The sequence below is a fragment of the Lichenostomus cassidix genome, unplaced genomic scaffold, assembly GCF_008360975.1.
Source record: "Lichenostomus cassidix isolate B80296 unplaced genomic scaffold, HeHo_3.0 HiC_scaffold_45, whole genome shotgun sequence".
Taxonomy (NCBI): Eukaryota; Metazoa; Chordata; class Aves; order Passeriformes; family Meliphagidae; genus Lichenostomus; species Lichenostomus cassidix.
Genome location: NW_028147789.1, coordinates 245,068 through 260,069, shown reverse-complemented (window position 1 = coordinate 260,069; position 15,002 = coordinate 245,068). Strand labels below are relative to the sequence as shown.

Genomic DNA, 15,002 nt, shown 5'->3' with positions numbered 1-15,002 from the left:
TCACGTGGGGTGGGGGTTACAGTGGCATCGGGGGGTGACTGAGACATGGGGGTGACAGGTGGTGACACTGGCAGGGCTGTCCCTGCTGTGCCTGTGATAGGGGACATTGGGCATTGACGGGAAAACAAGGCTGGGGGTGGTGGTGGTGACAGGAGGTGACAGTGACAAGGGTGTCCCTGTGGGCGGGGCCAGGGCCGAGGGGTGGGACAAGGTTGGGCTGAGGGGAGAAGGTGGAGATGGGAGGGGGAGAGGGGACCAGAGGGACACGGTGTGAGGACAGGGAGGAGATCGAGGTGACCAGGCCGTGGTGGAGGGGACAGCAGAGGGGTCATGGAGATGACAGTGGAGACAGGGACAAGGTGGGACCAGGACATGGAGCTGGGGACACGGAGAGGACATTGAGATGGTAGAGGGGACATGGGGATGGAGGTGGTAACCAGGAGGAGATGGTGAAGGTGACAGCAGATGGTGGAGGTGACACAGAGATGGTCAACGTCACCTGGAGATGGCAGTTGGGACATGGGGATGGTGGTGGGAACAGGGATCAGATGGTTGAGATGACCAGGAGATAGTGAGAGGAGCAGGGAGGGAGGATTTGGGGCATTAAGGGTCACTGACAGGTTGGGACCATGGGATGAGGGGTGCCACGAGGACACGGGGGGACATGTGGTATAGGACACAGGGGACATGGTGGTGGGTGATCCCCAGGCCAGGGATTGGTTTTCCAAGAGGCTGGGTGTACATCAGGGACATCTGGGGGTCACTGTGGGGGTGGGGCACACAGTGGGACATGGACAGGGGATGGAGGGTGGGGGAGGGGATGGGTCACCATGGGGGAGGACATGGGGGGACACATTGAGGGGAAACGGGGGCATCATGGAGGGGATGGTAGTGATGGTGATGGTGATGGTGGTGGTCATGTGATGATGATGGAGTTGGGTGATAAAGATGGTGGTGATGATGATGATGATGGTGTTAAGTGATGAAGATGGTGATGGTGTCAATGGTGTTGGGTGATGATAATGGGGGTGATGGAGTTCACTGTGGTGTTGATGAAGACAAAGGTGTGGATGACGATGATGGATGGTGACAGCGATGATGATGTGATGATGGTGTTGTCAGTGTCATGGCAATGGTGTTGATTGTGTTGAATGGTGATGGTTGTATTGGAGTTGACTGTGATGATGATGGTATTGGTGAAGATGAAGGTGTAGGTGATTAAGATGGTGATGATGATGTGGGTGGTTTGGTTGTAAGAGTCTTGATGGTGTGTAATGATGATGGTGTTTGTTGGTGTTAATTGGCGTTGCTGGTTAGGATGATGGTGTGGGTGATGAAGACAAAGGTGTAGATGATGCAGATGATGGTGTGGGAATGATGAACACAGAAGTGTAGTTGATGAGGATGAAAAAGGTGATGAAGACGATAAAGATGGTGAGAGTTGCTGGTGTCATGATGACAGTGATGATTGTGTTGGATGGTGAGGATATTGGTGATGGAGTTCACCATAGTGTAGATGATGGCATGAGTGATGAAGACGAGGTAGGTGATGATGATGATGATGATGGTGTGAGTGGTGTCATGGTGATAATGTCGATGGGTGATGATGATGAAGATGACAGTGATGACAGTGATGTTGGTGTTGTGACACGGTTGATGGTGTTGGTTGATGATGGTGGAGGTGTGAGTGGTGAAGATGATGATGATGATGATGTTGTGAGGGATGAGGGTGATGGTGTGGGTGGTTCTGGTGATGAAGATGATGGTGACAATAAAGGCCACCCCCCACCACGTGTTGAGGGCATTGCACATCTCAGTGGGGACCAGCAGCACCAGCGCCATCGGCACCAGAGCCTCAAAGATGTCTCAGTCGAGACCCTCGAAGACCACACTGTGCTCTGGGAGCTGCACGAAGTGGGGCTGGGGGGTCAGCAGGGGGTCACTGGGGGAAAGCCTTGGGGACAACCAGAGGGCTGGGGAGGCTTCAGTGGTGTCAGGATGAAGGAGCAGCAGTTGCTCTTCCCAAACACTGTCACCATGGAGGACTTTGCCATGAGCCAAATGCAGACCAGAGCACAGGAAGGCGCTGAGACCAGGCCTGGCTGAGGTGAGATCTGGCTGACACATGCTGGGAAATGCATCCCCACAAAAATTCCCCCCATGGCAAAGTGTGTAAAGAAGCAGCTGCTCGTGCACATCGCTGGTCACACAAAGCTCACTGAGTTATGGCACAGGTGCAGCTGTGACCACCAAAGGCCCCCAAATCTGCCTCCACTGACACCTGGAACTTGGCTGGGAAGTTCAGTCCCTGAGATGGGAACCTGGGACAATATCAAGGTGGGACAATTGTCTGGGGTTGTCTCAGGCCTTGGGGGAGGTAAACAAAGCTGGGAGAGCAGAATGGATCCCTGGTGGAGGACAAGGAAAGCCAATGCAGCACCTGTGCTGGAATCTGCTCTGACTGGGTCAATTCCAGAGGGGCAGATGGCGACCACTGACTCATGGCCACTGAGCCCAGAAAGCTCCAGCTGAAGAGAAGAGACAGGCTGAGCTGGGACTAATCAGCAGCAGAGACCAGGGAATTGTTTAACCAGTGGCATTAGAGGGCTGTGTAGCCGATAAGTACCAATTCCTTAATTTGCTCAAACAGATAAATAGGGATAAGTTCAGAGTGACCTCAGTTCCCACCACCAAGAATCTCCGGGGGAAGGAGGACCAACAGTACGCTGGTGGATCCATGAGTGGTACTGACCTTCTGGTTGAGCTCTCTCCCTCCCTTCTCCCTCTCTTCCTTCCCTTCTCCCTTTCTCCCTCAGGTCTTGTTTAATAGATTCTGTATTACTGACTTTGGCACATGGTCCTATTTGCCCCTGAATCCAGGCAGAGGGATCTCAACAGCCAGAGATCCTTTAGGCGACCTCAATGCTCTCATTGCCAACAGCCATGTGCCCTGGAGTGCTGATCCTTGGGCAGAGAAGTGCTGTCACTCCCACATAGACCAGAGGATCCAGGGCTCCAGGCTCCTGTCCATCATCAGCTCCTGCCCTGACTCCAACCTGGGGAAGGGGCTCCCAGAGCCCTGGGCAGAACCTGTTTCCCTCTGTGCCCCAAACCCTGGGGGTTCCAGAGGCTGACTCGGGAGCCCCTTGTCCCTCCCAGCTCCAGGGGGACATTCCAAGGTGTCCCAACCTGCTATGTCCGGGGCACACGAGGGGGAAGAGAATCTCCTGTGCAGAGACCCCTGGGAACTGTCGCTGTGCTCATGGTGAGGGAGGGACTGGAGAGTCCCAGGGGTGTGAGAAGGACACAGAACACACATGGACATGGAACACACAGATGGACATGAGAACATGCACACATGGACACACAGAGTTGCTTTGCTGAAGCTGTTTATTGATTATTCCAGGGAAATTCCCAGGGCTCCCAAGGGATCAGGGGGGTTATCCAGGGATGATCATCTCCTCATGCTGCTGAAGGGGGACAGGACCCGAGTGCCACCATCAGTTCCAGGCCTGAAAGACAGAGCCCAAATCATGAGCCCTGGTGTCCACTGGGACATGAGAGGGGCCTTGTCCCCCCCCCTCTCTCTGCAGGGTTCTGTGGCAGGAGAAGGGAATTGGAGCCCTGGATATACCTGGGACAGGACTTGGCTCCTGAGATCCATGTGACCCCCAGAGCCCCTCACCCTGGAATACCCCAAAACCTCCCAGAGCCCTCGCTGCTCCCCCAGGGACATTGGGCATCCCTAGAGCTCCCCAGAGCAAGGAAAGCCTTGGGGACAGCTCTGTCCAGCTACCCCAGGACATGAATCAGGGACAGTTCCCTCCACATCCCTCTGCCATCCCCAAGCTCTGCCCTCCCCAAAGGGCTCAGGGATCCGCCCTGGCCCCCGAGGATCTTTTGTGGGGCTGAAGACCCCCTGAGATTTCTCACCTGGGCATCCAGAGGGGCAGCCAGGCATCATTCCTGCAGAAGTTCCACCTGCTCAGCCACGGGGGGCTGGGGAGAAATGCAGGGTTAGAGCCACTCTGGGCTGTACTGGGGGACACTGGGCTGTACTGGGGCACACTGGGCTGTACTGGGGCACACTGGGGTGCACTGGGGTGCCCCGGAGGGTTGTGACCATGACAGGGGAGGCTCTGGGCCCAGCAGAGCTCAGGGTACTCACCTCAGACCTCTTCACTCGATGCAAACCTTTCTTTGCCTGTAGAGAGATGGGGAGGTGACTCTGGTCACTGCAGTGTCCCCAGTCCCAGCAAGGGATGGAGGGCTCCACTGGCCCTCAGTTCCCACACTGGTGCCCCAATTTCAGGACTTACCGCAATGCATCCACCTGCTCCTCCTACTATGACTCCCTGTGAAAGGAGAGTAAAGGTTTAGTTTGGATTGGACCTTGTGGGGCTCAGAGGCTCACTGGTGTCCCCAAGCCCCATGGCTGCCCCAGCTGGAGGGGCAAAATCCATTCTGGTCCCACCTGTCCCACTGGGGCCAGTTTCACCTGATCCCTGTTCTTGCAGGGACCACGGTGGGGATGGAGACAAGGAGAGTGAGGGGAAATCAGGCCTCCAAGAAGGAGGGGATGTATTGGATGTCAGGGCTCCAACGACTGGGAATTACAGGCAATTGGGGACCCCAAGGGACAGGGCTGGGGGTGTTGAAGGGATTGGGCAATGCAGGTGGGGAGACAGGCATTCCAGTGGGGGGGAGAAGGTGTCTGAAGTGGAGTATGGGTGGGTGCAGGAGAAAGCAGGGGCAGAGGACCAAAACTGATGGGTTTGGGAGGGGCTTTGGGAGTGGGAGAAGGAGGGGATTTAGGGATAACACAGTCATGGACAGTGAGAAAAGGAAAGGACTGGAGGGAAAGAGGAGAGGAAAAGGACTGGGCAGGATGCTCTGTGGGGCTGCACTGGGGTGCACTGGGATGGGGGTTCAAGGGGGAATTGCAGCCTTGGGAAGCTCTGCTGTGCTCTGGGAAGCACTGGGATGCCCTTGGGGGTCATGACCATGAGAGGGGAGGGTCTGGGCTCAGAAGTAGAACACAGGGTACCCACCTTGTCACTCCCAATGCCACCAACGTTCTGTGGAGAGACCATGAGACATCACTGGTCACTGGGGTGTCCCCAGTCCCAGTAAAGGGTGAGGGCAATCAAACTGCCCCCAGTTCCCACACTGGTGCACACACTCCAGGACTTACCCCAGCACATATAGCTCCACCACTGCCATCGAAGGTGGCCTGGGGAAGGAGAGCAAAGCATTGGTCAGGATTGGCCCTCTTGGGGTTGGGGGGTGACACAGGTGTCCCCAGCCCCCTCAGGGACACGGCTGTCCCCTGGTCTGAGCTTGGGGGCCTGGGGGATTTAGGGACACCACTGCAGGGTGAAAGGCAATGGAGTGAGGGGAAAGCCTGGGAAGAAAACCCTGGCAATCATCCAGGGTGAGGGCATCTCCTTGTTTGTGTCAGTTCAGCCTGGCTTGGGACTGGAGCAGTTCAGCCCAGTTTGGCCAAGTTCAGCCTAGTCAGCACTTTAATTAGTTTGGGCTGCTTGGTCCCACTTCAGCCCAGTTTGGGATTGGCCTTTGCCCTTGGGTGGGAAACAGAGGAGATGCAGGGGAGATGCCCAAAGGGACCAAGAGGATGGGATGTGGAGGCCCAAAAGGATGGGATTTGGGGGCAGCAGGGCAGGAAAGCAGTGGGGCTCTCCCAGGGAGGAGCCAGGTGTGACCATCCCGTGGGGAAGCCAAGCTCTGGCACCAGGAGTTGAATTGCGGGAAGGGGAAGGACAGAGGGAATCGTGGCAGAGAGAAAGCAGCACCATCCAGAGCCAGGGTGCCTGGTGGAGCCCCTGGATTGGGAAGAGCCCCCAGCCCTGAGCTGAGCCCACCCCGTGGCCTTGGAGCCTCACCTCGGTCTGTGCTGGGAAGCACAGCAGGATGGAGAAGAGCAGAGCCACGCTGAGCACAGCCACCTTCATCTTCCTCTTGGAGTGGGGAGAGCTGGCTGAGGCTGCAGCAGGTGAGGAACACCTTTATCCCTGTTGGGACTCCTCCCTGCCCCCTCCCCAACAGCCCCCAGGCCAAAGCCCGGCTTGGCACAGCCCCCAGCCCTGGCCACAAGCCCAGCCCTGGCACAGAGTCCATCCCACCTGTGGCACAGATCCAGCCCCCTTGCCTGGTATCTGTCCAGCTTCCTGCACAGGGCAGCTGCCCGTGGAAGGGCTCAGGAAACTCTTGGGGCCAAGGGGGTTGGGCAGGGAGCCAAAAGCAGCTGGGGACTCTGTGGGGACAATCCCCCACTTCAACCCAATCCATCCTCCTACAGCCCTCAGAGCCAGATGCTCCCATTTTCCAGTGCTCCTTTTCTCCCAGAACTTTCCTTGCAGGTAACCCTGCAGCTGAGTCAAGCCCCAAACCTGGTGTGTCTGAGCAGAATTGTGCCTCGAGACCCGTGGCTGAATGCGGGGTTGGTTTGATCCCTCTTCTTGAGGCACCAGGACCCCAGGATCAGGGAAAATAGGGAGGTTGGGAGGACAGCAGGGTCACAGGCAATGGGAACAGCAGTGTAACTGGGATCTCCAGTCTCTGGAGGCACTGGGGAGCACTGGGGAATGGTGGCACTGGGACACCAGGGCTGGGCTTGGGGCAGTGCTGGGGTGCTCACAGTTCCTGGCTCCAGCCCATTCCTGGCACTGCAGCCCCAAACTGCTCCAGGCCCCGAGGAGAAGATCCCCTGCCCTGTCCCAGTTGAGGGCACTGTGTCCTGCCTGGTCACCCCAATCCTGTTCTGCTGAGCTGTCCCTTATGTGGGTCCCAGGCGCTCTGTCCCCAGCAGGGCTGTGGATCCAGACTGGGCTGGCACTGGGACACAGCTCCCACATCACTGCTGTCCCCAGGGATGTCCCTGTCCTGCCCTTGGCCCAGCACTGGCCCTGAGCAGGGGCTGACCTTCCCACCTCAGGGTCCCACACTGCTATCCCAGCTCAGTGGCTCTGCCAGGGTGACCCCGAGGGCACAGATCGATGACAGTCCCTGGCCAGGGCTCCCTGGAGCTACCAGTGCCTCCATTCTCCACTGACATTCCATGACATTTCCAGGAGATGTTCCCTCCTTACAGGACACTGACCATACAGAAGGGACCTGTTGTGGAGCACCTGGCAAAACACTTCAGGCACCTGCCCTGACTGTTTGTGTTGGATTTTCCCAATGAGCCAGCAGTGACCTGGAGGATTTTCCTTTTGCCTGTTTGTGCTTTGTGCCTCCTTTGTTGGGGAACTGAGGAGCGTTGACCCAGGAGATACCCAGGGGGGGTGAAGCCACATGAGAGGTGGTACATTTCCAGCCCCTGGACACCAAAGCCTCTGTTCCCGATTCTCCCAGCTTTGGGTTCATGGGCTCTGCACAGACGTGCTCCTCTTTAAAGATCAGCAGCTCATTGGAACATGGAAATGTCCCAGATTTGGTGTCTGGCAGAGAGATGGACTAGAGAAGTGACATGGGGGGTCTGAGCTGCATCTGGTCCATCCTGGACAGTGTCACTTCCTCTCCCTGAACAGGACTGGGAGCACCTAGGGAAATTTCTGGTTTTCCTGTCATCATTTCTGAGGGATTTTTTTCCACACTTGGGTTCCAAATCAATTTCTGGCCTGGCCGGTCTGCTCAGGCTGTGACCACAGTGGCAGTAGGTCACAGGAGGGAAATGAGTGCCCTGTTTTCCCCACATTTACATCTCTCTTCAAAATTTCCCAGAGCCCTTCAGTTCCCAGAGTCCCTCAGTAGATGTGGTGTGTGGTAGAGGGAGGCAGGAAAGGGGCAGGGGGTCTCAGTCCTCTTGTGCTGGTTTGGCTGGGATAGCTGGCTGCTGAAGAGTTGCTGGCCACAGCAGTGCCTTGCCAGGTCTCCCCATCAGTTTCTCCAGCTGTGCTGTGCTCCTCTTCCTGCTGGAATTATGACAGGTGGGTTTGGGCTGCAGTTGCTGTGCTCAGTGGGGGCTTTCTGGGAAGTGCTGTAAAATCCTGGCCTTGATCTTCCTCTGGTGTTGGAGCTCTGCTCCATCAGACCATCCTCAGGCCATCCTCTGCTTTGGGGCTGGAGGCAATTCCCAACTTCACTTTTTGCCTTTTGTCTTCCGAGATGTTTTCAGCAGAGGACACAAAAAATTGCACCTGACCCATGTGTCTGTGCACACCTGTGCACACCTGTGCCTCCCTGGCAGGTGTGCCCTCCTTGATTCCAACAATTCTTCAGTGTCTTGAACATCTGTGTGAAACTGCAACCCTCCTGGTGGTGCTTCTCAAGAAGTGTTTCCCAGCTTTTCCTAAGGTTCACCAACCCCTTAGGAAGATCCACCAGGGATCTGCCCCACCCCAAAGCAGTGTAGTGGCTGACAAGGTGAGAGAACACAGGCAGGTCCCTCTGAAAGTTGTCAGCTCCAACAGTCTGGGGCTTCAACCCGAGCGAGTTCAGGAGGGAGGGAGTGTCATGAGGTTTGAGCCAAGGGAGCCCCAGCCCCACCTCTGTCCGACACAGCTGGGCCCATCCTGCTCCTGCTCTGCATCCAGGGAGGGGAACAGGGCAGCTTTGGATCTCCAGGCACACAGACACCAGACCTTGGCCCTCGGCTGCACTGGCTGCCCTGGAGCCAGGAAGGATCCATGGAAGCAGAGGCTAACTTGGGGGAGATGCTAAAAGATTTCAGCCACTCTCTAGGAGGGCAAACCATCAGTTGGTCACTCCAATGCTGGATACCGGGGCCAAGAGTCAGGAATTTGAGGGTATGGAGCCCAGCTGGGGATTCCTTGCTGGGGATATGGGCACTGACAGTGGGATTGGGAATGGAGCAGCAGTCCTCTGCATCTGGAAGCAACTGCTGCTCACTGGGAAGGACAGGAATCTCTTTGAGGAAGATCTTGCGAGCTGCTCATGCGGGATGAACCCAGGATCTGAGGGAATCACCCGTGGAGGAGGCAATTTACAGCAATCTGGAGAACAACCAGCCCTCCCAATACCTGGATGGAATCTGGTACATGTTGTCCATGTGGAGAGAGTTTGTGCAAAGTGCACTGATGTTGTTCACCAAGAGTGTGGGGATAATGAGCTGGACAGGCCACCCAGCTCCAGGAACTGCAAATGTCACTGCCTCCCTCAGGAATGCATCTCAGCTGTGCACAAACTGTCCCCACAGTTATCCCAGCATCGAAGGAAGAACGTTTTTCCTGCTCCTGCTGACTGCAGTCTCAGCTATGAAGAGTTTCTGCTCAAGGGAGGGGCACTGATGGCACAGCCCATGTGTCACCCTGTGGTTCTGTCTGGGGGACCAGGGGTTGGAAAGAAGGATGTGGAATGGGGAACCTTCCTGGAGACTAGAAGCTTGAGTACAGAACTTGGAAGGAAAAAAAGCCAAAAAGCATTGCTCTAGGACAATCCCAGAATCCCAGAGTCACTGTGGTTGGAAAAGCCCTCCAAGACCATCAAGTCCAACCTGTGACTGATCCCCATCCTGTGACTAGCCCAGAGCACTGAGTGCCATGTCCAGGCATTCCTTGGACACCTCCAGGGATGGGGACTCCACTGCCTCCCTGGGCAGCCCTTTCCAAGGCCCGACAACCCCTTCCATGAAGGAATTCCTCCAGATGTCCAACCTAAAACTCCTCCAGCACAGCCTGAGGCTGTTCCCTCTCATCCTGTCCTTGTTCCCTGGGAGCAGAGCCCAAACCCCACCTGTCAGGGAGTTGTGGAGAGCCAGAAGGTCCCCCTGAGCCTCTTTTTCTCCAGGTTGAGCACCCCCAGCTCCATCAGCCACTCCTGGTGCTCCAGCCCTTTCCCCAGCGCCGTTCCCTTCCCTGGACATACTCCAGCTCCTCAATGTCTCTCTGGCCATGAGGACCCAGAACTGGACACAGCCTCAAGGGGCCTCAGCAGTACCAGCACAGGGACTGCCACTGCCCTGGTCCTGCTGCCTCATCATGGCTGGGACAGCCCAGGTGCCCTTGGCCTCTTGCCTAGCTGGGCACACCAGGGCTCCTGTTCAGCCATTGTCACCAACACCACCAGGGCCTTTTCCAGTTTTCCAGCCCCTCTGGCCCAGCCTGGAGCATTCATGGGGTAGTGTAGGACCAAGCACTTGCCCTTGTTGACCCTCACACCTTTGGCCACAGCACATCAATCCAACTGACCAGATTCTTTTGTAGAGCCTTCCTGCCCTGCAGCAGATCCACACTCCCACCCAGCTTAGTGGTTTCCATGAATTTGGTACTGGTAGACTCAATCAGCCCTGAGCCCTGTTCCAGTGACGTGCTGATCCAGAAATAGGATCTCACGAACTCCAAACTGGGGTAATCTGGAATGGCTCCTTTGGTTTCCAGGGGCTGGAAATGCCTCTGCTGAGCAGCTTCACTCCCTTGGGTCTCTCCTGGGTCAATGCTCCTCAATTCCCCAACAAAGGAGGCACAAAGCACAAACAGGCAAAAGGAAAATCCTCCAGGTCACTGCTGGCTCCTTGGGAAAATCCAACACAAACAGTCAGGGTAGGTGCCTGAAGTGTTTTGCCAGGTGCCCCACAACAGCTCCCTTCTGTGTGGGCAGTGTGGCGTGAGGAGGGAACATCTCCTGGAAATGTCACAGCAGGGCAGTGGAGAATGGAGGCACTGGTAGCTCCTGGGAGCCCTGGTCAGGGACTGTCATCGATCTGTGCCCTCAGGGTCACCCTGGCAGAGCCACTGAGCTGGGACAGGATCATCCTGGAAACAAAACCAGGGACACCTGGGATTCATTGTGGCTCAGGGAAACCTCCCTTTTGCTTCAGAGTCCAAAGCAAGTTTTCACCACCAGCCTGTGATCCCCTGCTTGTGTCTTGTGAATATACTTCTCCTCACACCCTTGAATGCAGAGCACAAAACCAGAGCACTCTTTTCTTATCCTATGGGCTGCTGGATGGGTTTGGAAGTGTATGGAGATTGGGATGAAGGACTGGAGAACTGGGCAGGGACAAATTCTTTCACAGCCATGCATAGGCACTGCTTTGGGCATGCAGTGGGAACAAGAGTTGGGAACACAGAGATGTTCAGGGGCTGCTGATCAGCACAAGCACAACCCTGAGGCCTGGTCTGCTCCTCCCACCCGCCAGTGAGCAGGCTGGGGATGCCTGTGGGAGGGCACACAGCTAGGACAGCTAATCCCAACTGACCCAGGGAAGACTGCAGATCACAGGACGTCATGCTCAGCAATAAAAATGGGGGAAGAACTGCAAGGGGAGGAAGCTTCAGTGTCCTTGCATCTGTCTCCCCAAGCAGGTATTATGTGTGGTGGAGCCCTACTCTTGTGGGAATCCCTGCCCACGGGAGGAATGAATTCCTAATTTTGCTTTGGTTGTGTGAGCAGCTTTTTCTTTCCCTAATTATCTGCCTTTATCCAAACCCACGAGTTTTCTCACTTTTACCCTCCCAAGTCTCTCCATAATCCTGTCAGAGGGGTGATGAGTGATGGGTGGCATGGCCGCAGCTGCCCACTAGGGTTAAAGCATGAGAAAGATGGAACAGGGGCTCCTAAGAAAGATGGAGAGAGAGTTGGAAGCCTGCCTGTAGTGACAGGACAAGGCAGGGTGGCCTTAAAGTGAAACAGCTTGGATTTAGGTTGGATGTAAGAGCTTCTGCATCATGAGGGTGGTGAGAGGCTGGCACAGGTTGGTCGGGTACAGTGAGATGCCACATTCCTGGAAGTGTTCAAGGCCAGGTTGGATGGGGCTTGGAGCAACCTGGGCTTGTGCAAGACACCCCAGCAGGCACGCAGGTGAGTCCCTAGTGCTCCAGGGATGGGCTCAGGGCGAGGGATGGGTCTGGTGTGCAGGAGCAGCTCTGCAGCAGAATTAAAATGTAGGATGAGCCTGAAAGCCTGCAGCTCCAGGGGGTCCTCCAGACAATAGCAGCTCCCACTATTCCAACTCTTTCCCATGAAATGTTCCATGAACCAGTGGCTGGGATAATCTGGAATGGCCCCTTTGGTTTCCAGGGGCTGGAAATGCCTCTGCTGAGCAGCTTCACCTCCCTTGGGTCTCTCCTGGGTCAATGCTCCTCAATTCCCCAACAAAGGAGGCACAAAGCACAAACAGGCAAAAGGAAAATCCTCCAGGAAAATCACTGCTGGCTCCTTGAGAAAATCCAACACAAACAGTCAGGGCAGGTGCCTGAGGTGTTTTGCCAGGTGCCCCACAACAGGTCCCTTCTGTGTGGGCAGTGTCCTGTAAGGAGGGAACATCTCCTGGAAATGTCACGGAATGTCAGTGGAGAATGGAGGCACTGGTAGCTCCAGGGAGCCCTGGCCAGGGACTGTCATCGATCTGTGCCCTCGGGGTCACCCTGGCAGAGCCACTGAGCTGGGATAGCAGTGTGGGACCCTGAGGTGGGAAGGTCAGCCCCTGCTCAGGGCCAGTGCTGGGCCAAGGGCAGGACAGGGACATCCCTGGGGACAGCAGTGATGTGGGAGCTGTGTCCCAGTGCCAGCCCAGTCTGGATCCACAGCCCTGCTGGGGACAGAGCGCCTGGGACCCACATAAGGGACAGCTCAGCAGAACAGGATTGGGGTGACCAGGCAGGACACAGTGCCCTCAACTGGGACAGGGCAGGGGATCTTCTCCTCGGGGCCTGGAGCAGTTTGGGGCTGCAGTGCCAGGAATGGGCTGGAGCCAGGAACTGTGAGCACCCCAGCACTGCCCCAAGCCCAGCCCTGGTGTCCCAGTGCCACCATTCCCCAGTGCTCCCCAGTGCCTCCAGAGACTGGAGATCCCAGTTACACTGCTGTTCCCATTGCCTGTGACCCTGCTGTCCTCCCAACCTCCCTATTTTCCCTGATCCTGGGGTCCTGGTGCCTCAAGAAGAGGGATCAAACCAACCCCGCATTCAGCCACGGGTCTCGAGGCACAATTCTGCTCAGACACACCAGGTTTGGGGCTTGACTCAGCTGCAGGGTTACCTGCAAGGAAAGTTATGGGAGAAAAGGAGCACTGGAAAATGGGAGCATCTGGCTCTGAGGGCTGTAGGAGGATGGATTGGGTTGAAGTGGGGGATTGTCCCCACAGAGTCCCCAGATGCTTTTGGCTCCCTGCCCAACCCCCTTGGCCCCAAGAGTTTCCTGAGCCCTTCCACGGGCAGCTGCCCTGTGCAGGAAGCTGGACAGATACCAGGCAAGGGGCTGGATCTGTGCCACAGGTGGGATGGACTCTGTGCCAGGGCTGGGCTTGTGGCCAGGGCTGGGGGCTGTGCCAAGCCGGGATTTGGCCTGGGGGCTGTTGGGGAGGGGGCAGGGAGGAGTCCCAGCAGGGATAAAGGTGTTCCTCACCTGCTGCAGCCTCAGCCAGCTCTCCCCACTCCAAGAGGAAGATGAAGGTGGCTGTGCTCAGCGTGGCTCTGCTCTTCTCCATCCTGCTGTGCTTCCCAGTACAGACCGAGGTGAGGCTCCAAGGCCACGGGGTGGGCTCAGCTCAGGGCTGGGGGCTCTTCCCAATCCAGGGGCTCCACCAGGCACCCTGGCTCTTGATGGTGCTGCTTTCTCTCTGCCACGATTCCCTCTGTCCTTCCCCTTCCCGCAATTCAACTCCTGGTGCCAGAGCTTGGCTTCCCCACGGGATGGTCACACCTGGCTCCTCCCTGGGAGAGCCCCACTGCTTTCCTGCCCTGCTGCCCCCAAATCCCATCCTTTTGGGCCTCCACATCCCATCCTCTTGGTCCCTTTGGGCATCTCCCCTGCATCTCCTCTGTTTCCCACCCAAGGGCAAAGGCCAATCCCAAACTGGGCTGAAGTGGGACCAAGCAGCCCAAACTAATTAAAGTGCTGACTAGGCTGAACTTGGCCAAACTGGGCTGAACTGCTCCAGTCCCAAGCCAGGCTGAACTGACACAAACAAGGAGATGCCCTCACCCTGGATGATTGCCAGGGTTTTCTTCCCAGGCTTTCCCCTCACTCCATTGCCTTTCACCCTGCAGTGGTGTCCCTAAATCCCCCAGGCCCCCAAGCTCAGACCAGGGGACAGCCGTGTCCCTGAGGGGGCTGGGGACACCTGTGTCACCCCCCAACCCCAAGAGGGCCAATCCTGACCAATGCTTTGCTCTCCTTCCCCAGGCCACCTTCGATGGCAGTGGTGGAGCTATATGTGCTGGGGTAAGTCCTGGAGTGTGTGCACCAGTGTGGGAACTGGGGGCAGTTTGATTGCCCTCACCCTTTACTGGGACTGGGGACACCCCAGTGACCAGTGATGTCTCATGGTCTCTCCACAGAACGTTGGTGGCATTGGGAGTGACAAGGTGGGTACCCTGTGTTCTACTTCTGAGCCCAGACCCTCCCCTCTCATGGTCATGACCCCCAAGGGCATCCCAGTGCTTCCCAGAGCACAGCAGAGCTTCCCAAGGCTGCAATTCCCCCTTGAACCCCCATCCCAGTGCACCCCAGTGCAGCCCCACAGAGCATCCTGCCCAGTCCTTTTCCTCTCCTCTTTCCCTCCAGTCCTTTCCCTTTCTCACTGTCCATGACTGTGTTATCCCTAAATCCCCTCCTTCTCCCACTCCCAAAGCCCCTCCCAAACCCATCAGTTTTGGTCCTCTGCCCCTGCTTTCTCCTGCACCCACCCATACTCCACTTCAGACACCTTCTCCCCCCCACTGGAATGCCTGTCTCCCCACCTGCATTGCCCAATCCCTTCAACACCCCCAGCCCTGTCCCTTGGGGTCCCCAATTGCCTGTAATTCCCAGTCGTTGGAGCCCTGACATCCAATACATCCCCTCCTTCTTGGAGGCCTGATTTCCCCTCACTCTCCTTGTCTCCATCCCCACCGTGGTCCCTGCAAGAACAGGGATCAGGTGAAACTGGCCCCAGTGGGACAGGTGGGACCAGAATGGATTTTGCCCCTCCAGCTGGGGCAGCCATGGGGCTTGGGGACACCAGTGAGCCTCTGAGCCCCACAAGGTCCAATCCAAACTAAACCTTTACTCTCCTTTCACAGGGAGTCATAGTAGGAGAA

The 15,002-nt window shown here is 56.6% G+C and overlaps 1 long non-coding RNA gene across 1 annotated transcript; it reads right to left on the bottom strand.

Annotated features, from left to right (window-relative positions):
• Nucleotides 1-3,372: 3,372 nt before the first annotated feature.
• LOC146420840 (uncharacterized) lies at nucleotides 3,373-4,428 on the bottom strand. Its single transcript, XR_014848937.1, has 4 exons — nucleotides 4,320-4,428; nucleotides 4,169-4,204; nucleotides 3,934-3,999; nucleotides 3,373-3,512 (listed from the first exon to the last, which is right to left on the bottom strand). It is a non-coding gene; the product is annotated as an uncharacterized LOC146420840 (long non-coding RNA).
• Between the last annotated feature and the right edge of the window lie 10,574 nt (nucleotides 4,429-15,002).